We start from the raw sequence: 19,407 nt of genomic DNA, 5'->3' as shown, positions 1-19,407 counted from the left end.
GAAAGCCTTGATACAAGGTCTTTGACTTGCACAAAAGGAGATGCATTAAGCTCTTGAAGGTATTTGGGGATAGTGAGATGGTTGTTAATCAAATAAAAAATCAAAATGTCAGAAAGAAAAACCATCTCAAGTCATATAACCATAGAGTGTGGGATCTACTTGAAGGTTTTCAAGAATTGAACATTCAAAGTGTCCCTAGAAATAAAAATAAATATGTAGCTAGGCTTGTTGCCATTGGTGCTCATCATGACATACTAAAACATGTTGCCAATGAAAAGAAGCAACAAATTAGGATTTTTGTAAGGCCTATTGTCCTAGATCATTGTACAAATTTCCATTCAAATGTGTAAATTGTTAATTTATTGCAAAATGAAGCAGAGTTCTCTACTACAAACCAGCCCCAGCTACAAAGTTAGTATTGAGATCAAATTGCGAATCTAAACTCTAACAAATTTCCTTAAGGTCAAATCAACTTGGAAGATATATTTAACTTTGATGATCAAGAAAAAGGGAATGGTTCAAACTTGACTACAAGGAGGGATGACTACACACCTATCACCATTACTGATGGGAAGACTCTCAACTTGGGAAAGGTATGCACTAAGATTGAACAAGAAGTTTTCATTAAATTATGTCAAAAATTCAATGATTTTAATGCTTGGACATATGAAGACTTAAAGGGCTTTGACCCAAGCCTATTTCATCATACCATAGATTTAAATGATAATGTCAAGCTTGTTAGACAAAAATAGAGGCTAGTTAACCCCAAGATTGAACCATTAGTCAGAAAGGAATTGTTAAAGCTCATATAGGCTAATATTATTTTACCTATCAAGCACTCCTCATGGGTAGCTAATCTTGTCCCTATTAGGAATAAGAGTGGAGAAATTAGATTATGTGTAGATTTTATTGATCTTAATAGGGCTTCTCTTATAGATCACTATTAGCCAAAAATGCCCTCTTGCCAAGGATTGAATTCAAAATATTTAAACTCACCCAATATTTACAAGATTCAATTTCATCTTATGTTTCAAATCTTAGAGCCACAATAGAATGGTATGGAAGCTTATCTTACAATAGCTCATGTATCGTAAGATTGTTGGGCAAATCAAGCAATGATAAGATGCTATGATGCATTTGTTGGTCAGGTTTTCATGATATAATAGATGCTCAAGGGGTCCTAAGCCAAATAAAGGTCTTGCCTAATGTTATACAGTAAAAAATCATGAGATCATAAGTGCCATGAGGATTTCTTTCGAGTATACAAAGTAGAGGATTGGCAGTGTCAAGTCATCATGATATCGAAGACCTTGTAGTATCATGGGGTTGGCTTCCTAGGTTTTTGATGCTATGAAGGGGATGGTTGTTTGTATGATCTGAGAGTCATAAGGTCACATGAACAAACATGGATTCTTCTTGAGGTCATAAGAAAAGATATTCAAACCATAATCATAGGATCACAAGTGTTATTGCCATGACTATCAATATCACGATGGGCTATGATCATAAGATCATAAGGGTCAAATCAACCATACCAATGATATAATAAAGGAAGAAAAATAGCACTATGACCTTATGCAAGGAGTTTTGAGGGACACCATTGTATCATGAGATTATAGATCTTATTTTTGTCAAAGGATCATAAGGAGAATGAAGGATGGGCTTGATGCTATGAGTTATCAATGATTGTAAGATCATAGAAGTTAGGGTTAGAAGTTATCCATGTGCTCTCATCTCATTCAATCTAAACCTTCCATAAGCTTTCTCCCATCCTTTCATCCTAACCCTTGATCCCTCAAGCCCTTTTCCTATTTAAGGAATCCTCTCCCAAGCCATTTTAACACAATCACCCATAGTAACAAAGTAATGCCATTTTGATCATGAAGTAAAGCCATAATGCCATTTTTGAGAAGCCATTTTACATCAAATCCATTCACCCAAGCCAAAATCCATCAAGAACACCATATAAGCCTTTGGAGAATCGAGCATACATCCTATCTAATTAGACAAAGGTACTCAACAAGAGAGATTCTCATTGAGAGAGCCCATTAATGGCTCATATTCTTAATTGAGAGCTCATCTTAGTCTATCTTGAAGTTACGTTTATTTAGTTTTGTGAATACTTTTGATTTGATATTTAGCGTTCTTTGCATTACTAATCCTCGTATACATTCTGGCATGCCCGATGGAACCCCACATGGGTCATGCTTGTTCTCTTTTGTAGTCAAAATTGTATGTTTTCTATTAACTTTGGCTAATTTTCATGTTTTGGTGATTGGTAGGGGCATTTAATCAGGTTTTGTAGGTCCAAGGAAGCAAGAAGAAGATTAAGCAAGAGTTCTTTGCAAACATTCTGATGGGATTTAGAGTGTTTTTAGATTTTTCAAGCTTATAGGTGGACGGAGCACTTGGAATTCTTCTTCCTCTTCTTGTCTATATTCTTCTTCTATTCTGTCTACTTCTTCTTCTTCTTCTTCTTGTGGATCTTCGCCAATTTTTTTTTAAGGGAGCTAAATCATACACACCTTGTTTTAGTGCTTAAAATGAACCCCCAAATCATACTTAAATCTATTAAAAAACTAAAAATTTGCAAAAAAATCTTTTAACAAACAAAACTAAATCAATCCAATCATTTGCATCCTTGCAACGTCAAGGTTTTAGATGCATTCATGCAAAGTTAGGAACACTTCATTTTTGGAAACTTAAAAAGAACTTCAAGTTTCCATTTCAAAAGGTTCAAAATCAACACTAAGTGCACACAAAATTCTAAATCAAACTCAAAGCATCAATTAGGGATAAAATGAACTTCATTTGCAAATATTTTAAAGTTCTTTTAAAATCTCATGAAAACTAAGAGTCCTAAATGGTTGCCAAAATTGTCCTAAAAGCTTTGTTATTTGTTCCAAACAAATGTCTTGTTGCAAAATCTTGAATGTTTCCTAGGTTTTCATGCATCAAGACAATCTAGGAATATCAGTTTTGGGCTTAAAACATGCAACTAGAACACAAAATCTTGAATGAAAACAAAAGTCCAAAGAGTCATTTTTTTGAGTCAAAAACAATCTTGAATGATCTAAATTGGAAAGAAAAGCATACCTATTCCTTCCTCTTTGAATTTCAGTTCAAAAAAACTCAATCTCGAATGATCTAAGGTTAAAAAAAAGCACTTCAAAGTTCTTAAAACAACATGTAAAATCTCAATCTTGAATGCTCAAAGGAAAGCACTTGAATGTTTAAACACTCGTCTTTGAATGCATGTTGCTAAAATCACTCTTGAGTGCCATGGATTAAAATCAAGTTTGTTTTTTTTCATTGGAATGCATAACAAATCCAATCTTGAATGCCACAGATCAAATAATCATTATCATACATCACACTTCATCTTTTGGGGCATAAAAAGAATCCACATTTTAGAAACTTTCTAAGTTATAAAAACAAATAAAGACACTTTGAGTGAGTTTGTTGTTGGACTCACCCTCTTTCATCACCCATCATTCTAACCATTGATTACAATATCAGTGCCATATATGGGACTAGGTCTACCTAAGAAGGTGTTAAATGCTCCACAAAAATCAAACTCCACTCACTTGAGTTTTTATTGGTTTTTTCTAAAATAGAAAATTTCTTGAATGCACATTAGTCTCACTAACACTTCATTTGGGCATAAACATTGAATAAATCTTGACGTGGAGGGCCTCCAGGCACGCGCTTGAAATCAAGCTTTACACACATCTTTGTTTTGGCCTTAAAATGAACAAACACCAACTCTTGAATGCCTTAAAGGAAATTAATTGATACTTGACATGGAGGGCCTCCGGGTGTGCAGGTTTACTTTCTTGTTGACCCTAACTCTCCTTTGTGTATTCATTCTTCGATCACTTCTCTTTTGTTGGCACATTTCAAATTGGAATTGAACCTTTGCATCTTAATCATGTGTGTTTTCAAAAAGTCTAGATCAAAAAACTTAAGCATCAATTGGAAAAGAACTCTATCTTTTAGCCCAAGATCATCCAAGTCTTCTCTCCCCTTGTCATCTTTTGACGGTATCTTGGGTGGATAAGATTAGGATCCAAAATCTTGTTTAAGTTTTAGGAGGCCTACTCAAGGATTTCATCACCCCTTGGGATGACCTCAACTCCAACATTCTAATGGAGTATAAAGATCGAGAGGTGAATCCAAAGACACCTCTCTTGGGATCAAAATTCTGTCACTTGGGCTAAGCCTCAAGAAACTTTATACCCTTGAGAAGTGAAAGAGGAGAAGTGGGTTACCACTCCTTTTGGCTATGTCACATCTTTTTGGTTTCATCTACAGATTTGGGCCTCACGTACCTTGCATATATCGAGGACTCCCTAGCTAAACCAAATTTCATCCTTGTAGAAAGCATCCTAGGATGTTGTTGTGTTTGACGTGCTTGCTCCAAACTTTTGTCTACTTGTTTGTTCATAGCTTTTGAATGAATGTTTTCCAACTTTGGTCAAAATCCCAGAAAAGTAAAAATTTCATATCTCAAGGCATACTTAGCATAGTCACTACCTCATCAGAAAATCATCCAAGCTCCCCTGCCACAACTGAATCTATCTAGTTCTTTGCTTTAGAACAATCCCAAATCCAAAGTCCATCCAAATCATCCCCCCAGCTAGCTGGCAACCCAATCCAAAATCACTCAAGCCTTCAAGGAATTGTTGTTACTCTACCAAAGTTTGCTATCCAATCAATCTGTCTAAATCCTTCAATCTCCCTAAGGTTATCCCTTTGACAGAGCTTTGTCTAGGGTAATCTAGCCTTGTCACTTGTCATCCCTCATCACCTTAAGCTAAAGGTTGTGATCCACAATAGGTCAATCTCATGTCATGCCCATAGGATCATTTTTCTATCCTCAAGTTGACACCAAAAGCCACCAATCTTGCACATAGGAAAGCAAAACTCTCACTTTTTGACAGCATACCCTAGAAGTCTTCCATCCATAGGAAAGCCAAAAATCTCTAGCCAATCCTCCTTAGGTCTGTCATGCAACTTTGACTCTGCCTAGGAAATCTTTCATCAGCCAATCCAAAATCTAAGCTTAATCCAAATCCAACCATGAGCTTTCATGTTCATCCATATGCAAGACCCCATCCCCATCCAACTCATCATCAAAACATGAAATCCCAACCCTATCATGATGAGTTTGGTTGCATTTTCCTTTCTCCTGCTACATCTTATTCCAATGATGATGAAAATCTTGTTGACTATGATGAGTATCTTGAGAGCCTTAGATGCCTTCCACCAACCATCCCCCAAAATTCAAGCATTCCTTTGAACTATCTAGTCATGCCATCTCATATCCCAGCTTCTCCTCCATCACCCAATCAACCAAGCTTCCAATCTTCCACCGCCATCACACCAGCTATTCATGTCAATCCACCACCTCCACCTCCGACACATGAGTCTCCAAAGAATCTCCTAGAGGAAATACAACAAAAGCCGCCTCCAACAGTCGATAAGCCATGTCATCTAATCCGACCATGTGAAGTAGTCAATGATGAAGCTTCCCCATCTACAATATCACCTCCATCTCCCATAGCTATCATCCCCATACCATCCATTAAATTGCTTAAAGTCCTTCCACTTCCCACAAGCATCAAAATTCCAACACCTATCAAATCCCTCCAAATCCTATCAACATCACCTCCAAGCATTTCCCAAATCTCCTGTAATGACCCTTATGCATCCATCTTCTACTCACCCATCTCCACTATTGAATCTCCCATCTATCCATCCACTACCTTTGAAGAATCCATCCCTTCACCTTCTATCACACCATCCACTCCAATCCAATCCTATCAAGATCCTACCCAAAAGCATGTTGACATCCACCAAAGCATAAACGAAGATATCATCATACCATGTCTTCCATCCATAGTACAGTCACCATCCCCTCCATCTCCAAAACCTCAAGCCATACCTCCTCTACTACAGGATATCTTTTTATCCCATCAGCTAAGTAAAGATCCTATCCTACCATCTCCTCCACTCCATGCTTCCATCTTACCACCTATCCAAGCTATTCCACCATCTATAATCTACCCTCTTGGTTCACTTACATTCATCCATGGTGGCCCCCTCTTAGTAGAAGAATTAAGAACAATATCTCCCCATTGCAATACATCTAATAAAGCACTTCTACCATTTTCTACAAGCAAAAAGTTTCCTCAGCTCGTTCAAATGCTCAATCATTGGCATTATCAAGGTCAAGGTTTAGGACCACAAGAGCAAGGAATGAAAAAGCCTATTATTGCACAAAAGAATCTAGGATTTCATGATCTTGGATATGTATCCAAAGGCTCACCATCTAAAAGTGTTGGTACATGCCATCCCCAAACCAAGCCTATCTCCAGGCCCACCATGCCAGCCTCCAATCACTCCTTCAAGAAATCTTATGTCATCCCCCCTCAACCATCTTTGCAACCCAAAACAACCTACCATATCCCCCCTTCATCTGCTAAATCCATTTTGGGTCCCCATGTCCCAAAATCTACCATCCTCCATCCTCCTATCAGCCATCATAAAAATCCTATTCCCTCCATTCCTATGCAAGATCAACAAAGGCACATATCAGGACACATCATCCATCATCATCCCCCTACACACTCTTCCATATCCTCTCCATCTCACAAAGCTTCTCCTAACCATCTTCCCAAAGCTTACCACAGAAATGTGAATGCCAACTTCAAAATGCATAAAGCTAAAAATCCACATCCTAGGCAATCATATGTCTATTCTAAAAGACATACTCCAAAAAGGCAATTAATCAAAAAATGCAAAACAATGCAAAAGCCTATGAAAAGAAAATCAAAAACTATGTGGATCCCAAAGAAAAAAGTTAAAACCTAATGCATAATGGCATCCACCATTGTTAATCCCCCATCCAATGACTCGTGTCCCCCATCTCCTAACTCCATCTTGGGTGCCTATATCCCCAAGCGTGCTTCCACAAATCCTCCATCAAGCCCGTATCTACCATCTATCCCCCATATGCTCTTTTCACACCCGTCCCAACATGTGCCAATGTTGATCCTGCAAGCATCCCCATCTCATGCTGCTTTCTAGCCTTTTCATCCCTCCATCTCCTACCATCAATCCCATCTAATCCAATCTATTGCATAAATCAAACATTCGGTGTACCAATAGCTAGCAACAAAATTGAACATTCCAATAGCCAGTGAAAAATCCGAAAAAAGCCAAAAATAGCTGAAGAAAGCCAAAATCATTCTAGCTAAGTCCAAAGTCAAAAAGTCAAGAAAATAAAGAAAAATAAAGCGTTCACTGGTGAAAACTTGGCAATTCAAGCGCCTTGGACAAGTACCATGATGAAAACTTGGCAATTCAAGCGCCTTGGACAAGTACCATGATGAAAACTTGGCAAACAATCATCATGCATAATCCAGCCATCCCCAGCTTAGCCTATCATTCTCATGCTTTTGGTCACATCTTGCCATCCAAATCCATCTTCCAATTTATCCACCTATCTTTCATCCTCCAGCTTTTATCTATCACTATCCACTTATCTTTTGCGACCTCACCCCATCATCCCAGCTATCATCCATCTCCCTAGCACCTTTAGCTTTTCCATCCTAGCTTCAATCCTATCACATCCATCGTAAGAACTCCTTCTGCATGTCATATTCTGACTGGGGGCACTGTATTCCTTGGTGATCTTGTCTTTGGCATCCTCCCTTGTCATTGGTATCTCATTCTAGCCTATCCTCATGCAAATCCAATTTCATCCTCTCATTAGCCATTAACCCTAGCACCATCTATTAGCTTAGCTACCACCAACCTTAGCATTGTCCTCATCCTTGGTCGCACATCTATCATCATCATTTAATGCATCTTGCAAAATCCATATCTTCTGCTATCACCTCATCCTTACCTTCTGCATCTTGCACCAACTTGAGCCATCCTGCTATCTTATCATCTGGAGCTCCTGTATAGCTTGTAAATAATCTTGTATCCAATGCGTGTATCATACCTTGTATCATAGTTTGTATATCCAATCTTGTCCAAAACAACTTATACATTTGCACCATATCTCGGTCCATCAGCTTGTACATCCTCTTTAGCTTAGTACCATTGTATCTATCCAGCTTCTGTGTCAGTTGATCCTTGATCAACATCTTGCACACATCACACAAATCTTGGTTAGCTATTCCAATGCATCCTTTAGCTAGATCTCATATCATCAAAGTGTTATCCTTCTCAGTTCAGCTTGCCAAGTGCATCACTCATCCAAATCCTCCAACTTAGGTGCTCTTTGATAGATCCTTGTAGGATATAGCTTTCCTCATGTTTGATCTTGGTCTGTTAGTACCTCTTCCTACCCATCTCATTGGCAAACGGTTCTCTTTTGGATTTTTGCTTTCTTTTGATTTGGAATCTTCCCTTTTGGGTCTTGAAGTATCTTTTCCAAGCAATCTTTTTGTTCCCTCCTCAAGGTTGCCACGATCTTCCATATCATGTTCTTTTGCGAATGGGGCACTCTGAGCATATGGTTTTGATCAAGTCTTTCGTTTGTTTCTTTTTTACTTGTGGGTTACCCAGTGTCGGTTCCACGTTATTTCCTCTGAGTTTCATGTGTGATGCTAGGGCAATCCTTGTGTGTTTGTTTCGAGTCAATCCATTAGTCCTCTGGATAGTTGGTGACACAGCCTTGATGTTCTTGGTAACCTTGGCAATTAACCAATAGTCCTATAGAAAATCTAGTGCTCAACTACATGGTGGTACTTCTCTTTGAAGTATCCCCCTGCTAAAAAAGCTTCAATGGATTCCCTTCATCTCCATTATCCCCCATCCATATCCAACATCTGTCTCTCCTACCCAAGCTTATGCATCAGTATCTCTTTGAATAAATCTTCACTTTTAGCTTTAGGGATCCATAATCCTAGTCTTAGGGATCCACCAATCCAATCAATCCACCAAGCCTCATCTTTTGAGATCCACAATCCTAATCCTAGGGATCTCCAAAATCCATCTTCCACTAATTTGACTCTTTGAAATCCTGTTGCCTCAACTTTATCTCATCCCATCATCCATCTCCCTATCCTGGATTCCTTTTTATAGAACTCTGCTCCTTCACCCTCCCCCCAATCTTGAAAGTCTTAAGCTTATTTACTCTTGTGCCTCTAATTTTTCCCTTTATCATTCTCCCATAGTGAGAGTTTGAGCTAACTAAACCTCTTCTCTTAAGCCACTCTTCGTCGTCCCACCCGCCAAGCTTCTTGTACTTTTCAAGAACCGTCGAGCCTCACTTTCTCTCCCTGCCACCTTCTTGAGGGGGCATCTCGTAGTCCATTCTCTCCTCTTTCGCTCTAGCCTTGGGCATCTTATTTTCTTATCATTGATGCCATGCCACTTGAAACATCACATCAAAGAGGGACAAAATGTAGACACCTAAAAATCCTTTAGACAATAAAATATTTTTATTTTTTGAAAAAAGTCTCTGATGATATCATCATTTATTAATTAATTATTTAATTAATTAATTAATTAATTTTTTATGCCATTAAATCCCTTTATCTTAATTAAAAATATTTAATTAAGGAATCCCTCCCAAAAATGTTTAAATCTTATTTAAACATTATCTCCTTATTTATTAATTATTGAATTAATAAATTGACCAAAAATCTCAAAATAAATAAATAATTTTTTTTTTACCCAAAACTTAGCCAATTTCCTTAAGACCACTAACCTCTTCCAAAATCTTCTAATCATTCTTTAATTTTGATTAAAGGATAATCCCATCATTTCCTATCCCTAATCCCAACTCAAAATATTTAATTAAGATTAAATATTAATCCTCATGTTTCTTAAAAATGTTTTAATAGATATCTCCTGAACCCAAACCCTTGAAATAAATAAAACTTTATTTAATTTCTAAAAAACCTTTTTTATCCTCATCCTAGGAAGTTCTAGAGTCTTCTAGAAAGTCTTCATCCTCATCCAAAGCCTAGACTCTTCTAGAAGATGTCAATCCTTATTTGTAATCCTAATCCTAATCCCCTCCTAACCTTGTCACATTCCCTAAACATGGGTTAAGACTTGCTAACCCAAGCCAAAGTTAACAAATATCTCCTCCTTCACCCACCCTCATTTATTTCCATCCACTTGCTCATCTCTAACAAGCCTAATCTAATCTTAACCCAAGCCTAATCCAAGCCTTAATCATTTGCACATTCCTAAGTCAAGCTTAAGACTTTCTTAATCCAACCCAAGTCAAAATATCTCAACTCTCTCACAAATATCCCAACCATAAAACTTTATGAAGCCCACAAAGCCATAAATGACTCTTACAAGCCATTATGAGGGTCTTTATGAGCTTTGAGCCTCCTTTGTTGACCCCTCAACCCCTCTTGCTCTAACCAATGACCCTATGACATGTGTCACTCCCTGATTGGCTGTAAGAAAGCACAATCCATGTGATCTCCTCTCATTCAATCTAAACCTTCCATAAGCTTTCTCCCATCCTTGCATCTTAGCCCTTGATCCCTCAAGCCCTTTACCTATTTAAAGAATCCTCTCCCAAGCCATTTTAACACAATCACCCATAGTAACAAAGTAATGCCATTTTGATCATGAAGTAAAGCCATAATGCCATTTTTGAGAAGCCATTTTAAATTGAATCCATTCACCCAAGCCAAAATCCATCAAGAAAACCATTGAAGCCTTTGGAGAATCAAGCATACATCCTATCTAATTAGACAAAGCTACTCAACAAAAGAGCTTCTCATTGAGAGAGCCCATTAATGGCTCATATTCTCAATTGAGAGCTCATCTTAGTCTATCTTGAAGTTAAGTTTATTTAGTTTTGTGAATACTTTTGATTTGATATTTAGTGTTCTTTGCATTACTAATCCTTGTATATAGTTAATTTCATGTATAACTTCTCTCTTTTCTCTTCAAGAGTAGTTTTAGTTCATCCTAATAGTTGAGGAAGCCAGCCTTCTCTAGAGAATCAACCTCATAGTTCAAGTCCCACATCTTGGAGGTTGTTTCCATGTTTCAAAAGGTTGTCCTTAGGTAAGAACTTTGGACAAGGGTTCAAGCTTTTGTGACAACAATCATCATCTCATTTCTTCTATGGAAAAAATTATGTCCAAGGTTAGTGGTTCAAAAATATTTTCTTTCTTAGATGGATTTTTAGGCTATAATTAGGTGTTAGTCCAAGAGCTAGACAGATATAAGACAATATTCACTACCAAATGGGGTACCTATGCCTATTGTAAAATTTCATTTGGACTAACCAATATGGGTGCCACATTTCAAAAGGAAATGGAGATGGCCTACAAGGGTGTGCTAGAAAATTTTGTGCTAGTGTACCTTGATTACATAAATATCTTCTCAAAGCATGTAATAGATCATTTTGATCATTTGAGATAAATATTCATTAGATGTAGAGAGTATGGCATGTCTCTAAACCCCAAGAAGTGTGTTTTTTCTACTGATCAAGGAAGACTCATAGGACACATTATGTCAAGAGATGGGCTAACAATAGACCCAAAGAGGGTAGAAGAAATTCTCTCTCTCCCATTTCCCTACCACAAAAAGGGATTGTAGAGCTTTCTTGGTAGGATCTACTCTGTAAGAAGGTTCATCCCCAATCTTGCTTCCATAATGAAATCTCTCACAGCTATGTTCAAGAATAATATAATGTTCACTTCGACTAAGGAAGGGAAGTCCAATTTTGAGGATATCAAAAAATACATCACATTAGCTCCCACTCTTCTTATCCCCAACTTTGAAAGATAGTTCATCCTCTACTCCCTTGAAGGGGAGTCAAGTATATCAGCTATACTCATACAATTAAGTGATGAGAATTTAGAAAAACTCATTGATTTTTTTAGTGAATTAATTAATGATTATGAAAAAAGATACAACTATGTAGAGAAGTAGGTCCTTGCTATTGTAAGGTCTCTCAAAATGTTCTGACACCTTTTTTCTAATAACAAAGTCTGTCTCTTGATCCCACATGCAAGTGTAAAGCAGTTCCTACTGAACAAGGACATCAATGAAAATATAGTTGGATGGACTACTAAGGTCATGAAATATGACATTGATATTAAGATCAATGAGCTTGTAAGAGGAAAGGGATAGTGTGAGAAGATGGCTTCATCTTTTGAGACACATAAAGAGGTTGGCCTTTGAATTCAAGGTGAGAAATTCATGGAGAATGGAGATCAGAATGATTGTCTTATGATCCTAGTGGGTAGCCTTCACTAGCACCTTACAGTTTTGGTGCAATGGTTTGTACCATGTAGTATTTGTAATGAAATAACTTGTACAATAGAAGAAATAATATTAAATATTATATAAATACTTAATAATAACTAAGAGTAATAGGCCACTTCAAGGGGGAAAACTCCAAATATCTCCAATGAGAACACACTTCACAATATGATGATGAAATAAGACTCACAACCTCCTATATAGACCTAATTATGCTTATTTTGAATAGAAATAACCCTTCATAACACTTAGGCTGACCTACCTACATAATTATAATATAATAATGATAACATGACTTAATTAAGGATTAAGATAGCCACAAGTTGAATATTCATAACCTTATATACAATAATATTAAGGGTGTAGCATGCCACCTCTCTTGAAAGAAGCATTGTCATCAATTGTAACCAAGTGTGGATTCTTTTTAATTAACTCCTCATCCTCCCATATGGCCTCTTCAACTAGTAAATTCTTCCATTAGATGAGATACCAAGTCAGGGTTTTGTTCCTCAACTTCTTTGTGTTTGTTTGAAGAATGCAGTCTGGTTCCAAAATTATTCTTCCTTCTTCATCAAGTTTTGGTAGACTATCTGAGTAGGAATATTTTTCCCAATTACCTTTTTCGAAAAAAAAACATAAAAATTTGAATGTATCTTTGCTGTTGGTGGAAACTCAAGCTTTTAGGCAACAATACCAATTATTTGCATGATTTGGTATGGTCCATAATATCTTTGAGACAACTTATTATTCATTTTTTGTTGCTTCATTGAGATTTATTTATAAGGCTACAATCTCAAGAAGACCTAGTCCCCAACTTCAAAATTTATTTCACTATGATATTGGTCCTCTTGTTGTTTCATTCGATTTTGTACTATAGATAAATTCTCCTTGATTCTTGAAAGTACCTATTTGTTGATGAAGCAAGTGATCCTCTACTGCTTGAACTCTTGGTGACACCTTTAATGATTATGTGATGAAAGGAGGATGATATCCATAAAGTTCCAAAAATGGAGACATTTTTTATGAGCTATGAAAAGAAGTATTTTACCACCATTCTACAAGAGGTAGCCAATCTACCCATTGAGATTGTTTTTTTTGAAGTGAAATAATCTAGATATCCTTCAAAACATTTATAAACCACCTCAGTTTTCCCATCTAATTGTAGATGATATGAAGAACTATGAGCCAATTTAGTATGCAAACATGACAATAAATCTTTCCAAAAGTGACTAGTAAAGATAGGATTGCAATCACTAACAACAACCTTAGGTGTGCCATGTAGCTTTTGGATATTCTCCAAGAGAAAAGTTTTTCCACTATACTTGTTGTAAAAGGATGTGATAATGTAATAAAATATGCATATTTAGTGAGGCAATCAACTACTGCCATGATGACATTATGACTTTTAGATTTGGGGAGCCCTATGATGAAGTCCATGGATACCTCTTCCCAACATTGGCTAAGAATAGATAAAGGCTGCAAGAGACTTGGTATCTTAATTGTTTCCCCCTTTTTTCTTTGAAAAATCAAACATTCAACCACAAACTTTTGAACATCACATTTTAGCCTTTACCAAAAAAAATCTCTCTTGACCCGATGATATGTCTTCAAAAATCTTGAATGACCACCAATTGGGGACTCATGTGATTATTTGAGAATCTTGTGTTTAATAGTTGAATTCTTGTAGAGATACAAGCACTCTTTATACCAAAGAATATCCCCCCTTAAACAAAACTTGTCTAAACTACTTGGGTCACTTGATTTGTTGCATGAGATTTCTTGTTGCAACATCATTTTTCCACTCTTCTTTGGCTTCTACCACCCAATTTTCTTTTAATATTGAAAGGGCACACAATAAGGATTCATCTTTTTCATCCTTCCTAGAAAGTGCATCAGCCACAATATTTTTCTTCCCTTTCTTGTATACAAATTCAAGGTCATATCCCAACATCTTGGTGACCCATTTTTGTTTCTCTTGTGATGATAGTCTTTGTTCCAATAAATATTTTATGTTTTCATGATTTGTCGTAACCTTGAAGTGTCGGCCCATTAAATAAGGCCTCCATTTTTTTACTATATGAAGGATTGCTAACATTTCCTTCACATAAATAGGTTTGAGTTTATTTTTACCTTTGAATTGATGACTCTCAAAAGCAATTGGTTGACCTTCTTGTTTGAAGATTTCACCTTGATTGCTTGAGAGCTCCTTCCTTGTCTCATTAATATAGGTGCTTAACATGCTTTGTATATCTGATATATCTCCTTGTAGGTCATACATATCCTTCTTAACCTCTTCGTCAAACTTACTAAGTTCCTCATTGGGATTACTATCCTCTGTTGCTTCCCAATCTTGATTAGAGGATTTCTTCGATGTGGTAGAATTCTTTTTGCCTCTTGTTGGAGGCCCAACCATTATGGAAACCAATGTTTTTGAAATAAATCACACAAATGAAATTTAAATTCTCTGATTTATTTATTGTTTACTATAACTTACTTGGGCCAAGAAATCCTTACTCGGACAAAATCTCAAAAAAAATTAGTAGATTTTCTGCCTTTAGATAGAATTTTCCTAATTTTACAATATATTTCTTATTTTCTTTTTCAATTTCTCAAAGATTTGAATTTAGCCACTCTAATATATATTGAAAAACCCAATTCAAGTTATACTCCATTTCAACAGGATGTGAGAGATATGAAGATCTCAAAAAATTGTGTAGAAATAGTAATTCTACAATACTTTTGTCAAATTTTCTCCCATTCCTCTAAATTTTAGACTATAGCTTCTTTAATATGGTCTTCAAAAACTCTTTAAAAATATTTTAAATAATTGTTAAAATCTAAAAGTTATGCTCTTCCCAAAATCTTCCCAATGTTTAGAAAAAATCTTGCCTCTATTGTGCCAAGATCATGCTCTAATACCACTTGTAATGAAATAACTTGAACAAAAGAAGAAATAATATATAAATACTTGATAATATCTCAAGATAATAGGCCATTTCAAGGGGGAAACCTCCAAATATCTCCAATGAGAACACACCTCACAATATGATGATGAAATAAGGCTCACAACATCCTATATATAGCTAATTATGCTTAGGTTGAATAAACACAACCCTTCATAACACCTAGGCCAACCAACCTACCTAAACTATAATATAATAATAATAACATGACTTAATAAGGATTAAGATAGGCACAAGTTGACTATTCATTACCCTATATACAATACTATTAAGGTTGTAGCACTATTAGAGCCTCCATCTAGGTTTGAGTCTTAGAGCAAGTGGCAACACCAACATTGTAGTGTTCATCCAAGGCCCATATAACCAAGGGAGGGCCCAACCTATGGGCACACATCTAGCCTATTTTTTGAACTATGGAGTATGGTGGGATGCTATGATCTTGTTGGGCAAGCTTCACTAGCATCTCAGGGTTTTGGTGCAATTGTTTGTACCAAATTGGTTACATGATATGACTAGCTTCTTAATAGGAGGAAGATATCCCCAAGGCCTAGAAAGAGACAATAGAAGATAATTTAGATTACAATCTATCTCTTATGTCTTGGTTGATTGAATATTGTTTAGGAACAACTCTGATGGAGTGCTATTGAGATCTATACAAACTGATTAGAAGAGGAGCTTGCTAAAAGAGTTCATTGATGACCCTGATGGTGGTCATTTCTCAGATAGAATAACTATAATGAAGATCATCAAGCTAGATATTATTGACCAACCCTATTAAATGACTTCCATTAGTGGGTGAGGAAATGTGCATTCTTCTCTGGAAAGAAAAAATTGGCTACCCTTCCTCTCCATCCTATTCAAGTTGACCAACCCTTTGCTCAATGGGATTTGGATTTTATTGGTCCAATAAATCCACCTTCTAGTGCTGGCCACAAATGGATTTTTGCAGCCATAAATTATTTCAGAAGATGGATAGATGTAGTGACCTTGAGAGATGCAACAAAGGCTTTGGTGGTTGATAACCTTGATGGAATTGTGACCAGATTTGGTGTTCCATCAACTATCATATATGATAATGCCAAATCTTTTGTTGGAGCTCATATATGTTCTTAGGCTCTAGAACATGGGATACATTTGAGCACTTCCTCAAACTAATATCCCCAAGGGAATGGCTTGGTTGAATACTCCAACAAGAACCTCATCAAGATAATAAAGAGGACCATTGAAGATAACTAGAGGTGCTGGCATGCCAAGTTTAGAACTACCCTTTGGGCTAACAAAACTAAACCCAAGAGAGAAATTGTGAACTCATGTTTCATGCTAGCATAGAGAATGGAAGCGAAGATTCCCATTTCACCTGAGTTGCCCTCTCATCAATTAGAGCTAGAAGAAAATGATTTCATGACAACCAGGTTAGAAAAACTAAATAAATTAGAAGAAAAGAGACAACAAGCCATGCATACACTTGAGGCTCATCAACATGATGCATAAACATCCTAGGTGTGAGAGCAATCTTTCATCACCCAAAAATGTTTTTATTTCAGCCTTTTCTATTTTAATCTAGTATAGTAGGCAAGGGGGTTACTATTTCAAGGAGCTTTCTTTTATTAGTAAGTTTTTCATATGAGTTTGGAATATTTTCATTTTCTACATGAAGGTTCATTTTAGGATTATAAGCTTACCATAAAAATATCTTTTCTCCAGTTTGATGGGACTCAAATTGCATTCCTGATTTGAGTACCACTCAATTTTGATTCTTTTTGAGCCCATATAAGTGCATTTTAAAGCATGTGTACCTCACCTATCCTTTCAAGGCCTAAGAGGTGTTTAATGTTTCTAACACCTTGAATTTAGCATATTCATGCATTCCATATTGCTAAATTTCCATTGTGAATCATTTTATGAAGTTTTATTTTGTGCAATGTTGATCTAAATCATTTTAGTAATTTAAAGGACAATACTGAAATAATAAATATTGGTATTGTAAGTGCATAATAAATAATATCAAGAACTCAGATCATTCAAAATATTAAATAAAATTTCATACAATTGTGGACAATTTTGAAAAGTGAGATGTATGTCAGCAAACCATTCAAATTTGGACAAACCTGTAGAGGAGTTGTATTTGTTTATGCAATTCTACTACCAATAGATTTGATGACACTCTGACTTGTGGCTTCCCACCATAGATTCAACAAATTTATTTTCATTCCATCTCCTCTTCTTCTTCTTCTTCATGAAGTTCTACATCTAGCAGCCATTCTTGAAATAGTACAATGGGAACATGTTGCATTTTGCTCAGCTTTTCTAGTAATGCATTTCGCATTTTCTCCAAATCATTTACATTATTATCCTTTTCCATGTTAGCTAGAGCTACATAAATTTTATAGTTTAGCATGAAATATTAATAATATTCACTATAAGGAAACTAACTCCCAAACTTGATAGTTACAACAACAACAGTCTCATAGCACTAGCACTTATAAAATTACTAATGGTGCAACCACTACCATCAGCCAGCGTTAGTGGTACATTTAAAGAAAAAATAAAATGTACACAATAGACATGTCTTCTAATTGATAAATTGAAGACCCCTAATCTATCCCCTGAAAGAGGGTCTGCTCCACATTGTAGCACAACTACATGTAGTTGATATACTTCCATTACCTTCTAAATAAATGACTTAGAGATATTATTGTAGCTCTCATCATCAAATCAATTATTCAAAGGGACATTCAAGGCATAATATTTCCCTTTTCCACATCCTTAATGTGGCCTATTCCTATAAAATAATCCCCAAATCTATGAAAAGATATAGTCATCACTCAGTCTATAGTGTAGAAAGTCTCCTCAATACCATCCCCAAGATAATTTTATCATAGCAGAATAGTCCACTGACTAGCAACTTGTAACTGCTTCTTTTGTTGTATATACACAAAATTCCTTTTACAAATCTTTAGGAATAGAGTCTAAACAACTCTCTTAAGGAATCTTTACATTAGAACCAGTCCACATATATTGTGTTCCACACATCTAGTTGATGACCATATTAACTAAAATTTAATCAAGGTCACTTGATAAATCCTTACAAATCTTCCATTAATTTTAAGGTATTTTAATTAATGCATGATATTATATAATTTTCATTTCCTCATACATAAATCTTATAATATTTGATCAGGCTACTAAATTCAGTTGGATCTGAAAGTGGATCTGGCTAAAACAAAATTTGAACTCAAACACATGATATCTCAAATTGATCAAATTAACATCTAGAGATAATAAAACGAATTTGCATTATTAATTCAACTTTTAAAACTCATTTTTACCATTTTTGAACATTTATAAATTTTTTTCCAAGGGATCCTCTAGCTGGCCTTAAAAATTGAGTAAAACAACTAATTAGGTTCTAAAATTAGACAAACTGATTCTTAGTTCTATATAATCTTACCCTACTAGATCTCATCTCATGATGACTCTGAGGTCAAAAGATATAGACCATTAAAGTTGCCCCTTCAAAACTTCTTGCAAGAAAAAATGTCAAAAATTTATAAAATGCATTCAGTTTTGGCTTCAAAAATAGGTCAAACTAACACTTGGGGGCACAGAAAATGGGGCATTGGTTTATTGTCATGAGGAGATTATAAGTTTTTGATTAGGTCTCATGACAAATAACTAGAAAAATTTTGCGAGCAATCAAATTGGGCTATGTGGATTTGTAGAACTGGGAATAGTGGTAGAAAATGATTTTCACAAATGGAATGGACCTAATAAAGTGTGCTGAAAAATTTTTCAAGACTTGCAAAATAGCATACTTAAAGAAATTTTAGAGTAGAGTGCAATGCTATAATCCATTTGGTTCAAGCAATCATGGATTCAAAGTTATGACATGGGTAATAGTATGAAGTTGTGTCATCTTTCAAGCTGACTTATTAGAACAATTGAATTTGAGTATTTCTATCTAAAAATCAATTTTGTCCAAACATATGATCTAGATAAATCCATTCTAACTAAGTTATATATGGTCTCACACTTTTCCAATTTGAAATGTCTATTAAATGCATGTTCTATACTAGTTTGTATCCAATTACTAAAGAAAACCAAATATTTCAAAAAAGTGGCATTTCAATAACTCTAAATATTTTTTATGATATTTTTTCAATAACATATAAACACCATT

The sequence above is a fragment of the Cupressus sempervirens genome, chromosome 5 (assembly GCF_028749045.1).
Source record: "Cupressus sempervirens isolate cs-2001-9-10 chromosome 5, ASM2874904v1, whole genome shotgun sequence".
Taxonomy (NCBI): domain Eukaryota; kingdom Viridiplantae; phylum Streptophyta; class Pinopsida; order Cupressales; family Cupressaceae; genus Cupressus; species Cupressus sempervirens.
Note: the sequence above shows the minus strand (reverse complement) of the source record.